The sequence below is a fragment of the Podarcis muralis genome, chromosome 2 (genome assembly GCF_964188315.1).
Source record: "Podarcis muralis chromosome 2, rPodMur119.hap1.1, whole genome shotgun sequence".
NCBI classification, from domain to species: Eukaryota; Metazoa; Chordata; class Lepidosauria; order Squamata; family Lacertidae; genus Podarcis; species Podarcis muralis.
The window spans coordinates 111875078-111878550 of NC_135656.1; positions in this window are offsets into that span (position 1 = coordinate 111875078).

Sequence of the window (3473 nt, forward strand, 5' to 3'; positions counted from 1 at the left end):
GGGGCCAGCGCTGTCCGGAGACACTTCCGGGTCACGTGGCCAGCGTGACATTGCTGCTCTGGTGAGCCAGCGCAGCACACGGAACGCCGTTTACCTTCCCGCTAGTAAGCGGTCCCTATTTATCTACTTGCACCCAGGGGTGCTTTCGAACTGCTAGGTTGGCAGGCGCTGGGACCGAGCAGCGGGAGCGCACCCCGCCACGGGGATTCGAACCGCCGACCTTTCGATCAGCAAGCCCTAGGCGCTGAGGGTTTTACCCACAGCACCACCTGCGTCCCGCTGCGCTGCCAGAGTTTCCCTTAACTGTCTTGTGTGATGGCAATTTCCCCAATGTGCCACTCAACAGGATACAGAGCCCGCTGCTACAATCCCAGAAAAGGATGTGTACATGGTACATCTATGGCACATCTAGTTATGCTTCTTGGGGACAGTTCTGGGTTTCCCAGCAAACAGCCAGAAGTGCTGCAAAAGTCTGCAGAACCAGTTTCACCAGAGATGGCATTCCACTGCAGAAAAAGGGGAACACGATGGCTTTATTGTACTGTCTGCAAACATAGTCTATGTACACAGCTTCAGATACCGAGGATATTACCTGTGATTAGCTATATTGCTCTCTTCCTGGGACAAAGAACATCTTCAAATGTTTGTCTCGTAGAAGATTTGCATGACACGGACTGACACGGGAGTGTGGGTCCAGAAGTGGCCTCCACAGTCACTTACGGACCCATTGTTAAAACCGTGTTTATGGAAGACAATCTTACTCGGCTACGAGTGATCACAGAAGAAGAAGAAGAAGAAGAAGAAGAAGAAGAAGAAGAAGAAGAAGAAGAAGAAGAAGAAGAAGAAGAAGAAATCCAAAAATAAACAAATGGAAGACACCAATGCTGGGGGGCATCCTCCTGAGAGCCCCCACCCCACAATTTTTCTCTGTCAGTATTTTGTAGGAAGGATTCAAGGGCACAGTGGAAACGCAGGTTTGAACAATTAAAACAGGGCTTTTTAATTTTGAGGAAAGGAGAAGACATGATAGAACTGTATAAAATTATGGCATGGAGGACATGGACCTGAAAAAGCCCCTCTCCCTCTCTCAGAACTTATAAGCATTCAATTAAGGTGAAATATTGGGACATTCGGGATAGAAAAAGAATGTACTCCTTTACACTGTGCAAACTTAAGTTATGAAAAGGACTCCCCCAAGAGAGGATGAGAACAGGATGCCAGATGAGATGACTGCTTGGCCTGATCCAGGACAGCTCTTCTTATTTATTTATTCATATTTATATATTGACGGATCGTAAGGAATCCTCCAAGTCGCCATCAAAAACATTGAAATTATTCGTACTTTTTCTTCTGATGTCCTTAAAGCGGAAGCTCTTCTCGCTGAAATTCAACACAGCTATTAAAGGTGCAGGAATCGTGTCCTCTTCTGCACCTGGGCAACGTAGCGGTGAGCAGGCAAGTTCTTAGTTTGAATTCCTACTCCCTGCCCTGAGTTCCTTGAGGTGAGGCCCTCACTTCACTGCTCAAAAGACTGGGATGTGGCAGGATCAGCTCCTGTGACGTTTCCTACCTGCTCCTCTGCCCCCTCAACAAATATCACATCATAACCTGAGTCATGCGCTGCTCAGATCAGCTATGGAATTCCCTTCGGGCATCTGCACCAAGTTGCTCTTGGGCACATGTGTCACGATGAGCAGAGCTTCAGGAAGTGCATATTTTCCTGGTATGGCAATCCAGTGGGGGTTGAGGCGGGGAAGGATTTTGGCCCATACAGCTTTCCTCCACCCCATAGCTCCCTTGTTTTGACACAACTATTACAAAAGGCCCAGGGACCTTGTCCTCATTGCCCTTACCCATTAGATGCAGGCAGTGATGGAGGGTACCCATTAGGACTGGGAGGGAAGAAGGCCAGAAGGCCAACAGCAGAGGGCGCCAGAGCCACCGGCAGTACCAGGAGCCAGTCAGCAATGAAACACCTGGTCTCTGTGACGTTAACTCTTTATTCAAAGAAACCAAAACTGCTCAGGCGCTGTGATGACAGCAACTCTTCCTAGTAGGTCTTGCCCCAATGAGGCACTTGCAAGGACTGAAGGCCCCTGCTTTCCCACCACTCTCTAAGACTCCTGCCACCCCCCACTGGTCCTTCCCCAGCAATCTGAGGCTCCTCCATCTTGTCTCTCTTTGCTCCTATGTCTTCATTCCTCTGTATGTTCTGGGAGAGCAGAGGGGAAGGGAGCTGGTCGCAGTGGGAGGAAGAGACCCCCTGGCTTCTTCAGCAGCCTGCCTCCATCATCCTGTCTCCTGGCCCATCTCCTCTCCTGCTTCTGATTCTGGACTGCTCTCTGCTACAGACTCTCCCTGCTCACTAAACCCTGTTGCCTTTTCAGCTTCCAACCTTCCTCTTCCCAGTCTGCTCTCTCTTCTTGCTCTGACCACTCATCATCAATCCACCACCGCTCCCTGGGCTCTAAGTCTTCTTCCCTTGGGGGTCCCCCAACTGGTGCCTCCCAGCATTCCTCTGCAGACCATGATGACAGACAGATGAAGCCAGACGAAGCCTTGTCTCCATCCTGCCAAGTTCCATAAGAAATCGCAACGAGACTAAACAGGAGGAGGCCGGTAGCTGGTGGGGAAAAAATTACAAAGGCTGGCAGGTGGGGGTTGGCTGAGGTTAATAATAATAATAATAATAATAATAATAATTTATTTATACCCCACCCATCTGGCTGGGTCCCCCCAGCCACTCTGGGCGGCTTCCAACAAAACACTAAAATACAATAACCTATTAAACATTAAAAGCTTCCCTAAAAAGGGCTGCCTTTAGATGTCTTCTAAAAGTTTGGTAGTATTTTTTCTCTTTGACATCTGGTGGGAGGGCGTTCCACAGGGCAGGTGCCACTACCGAGAAGGCTCTCTGCCTGGTTCCCTGTAACTTAGCTTCTCGCAGTGAGGGAACCGCCAGAAGGCCCTCGGTGCTGGACCTCAGTGTCCGGGCAGAACGATGGAGGTGGAGACGCTCCTTCAGGTATACTGGACCGAGGTTGGTGGGGCAGTGACCCCCGCTTCGCCCCGGCGGTCCAGCCTGCACTGTAAGCAAGTAATGTGTCTTTGAACAGCTGAGCAACAGGCAGAGATCGAGTTGCCCCAGCTTTCCCCCCCAAGATGGGGAGATTTTGTTGTCCCCCCCCCCCCCCGGCCTGATACACACAGTTCTCCAGAGGCACTTGGAGAAAGTGACTAGGCTTGAGCCGCAGGTGGTGTTTAACTCTGCAACACTTCCGTTGCCTGATGACACACTTGTGCCCCATTCAGCCACCGCCACCGCAAATCTCTGGGGAGTGCCTCGTGATGTCACGCTTTACTTTTGCACTGTCAAAGGCCCAGGGTCACACACACACACACACACACACACACACACACACAGAGGCACTCTGCCACTCCCATTGAGCATTGAGGGAGGAGCTGACTTGAGC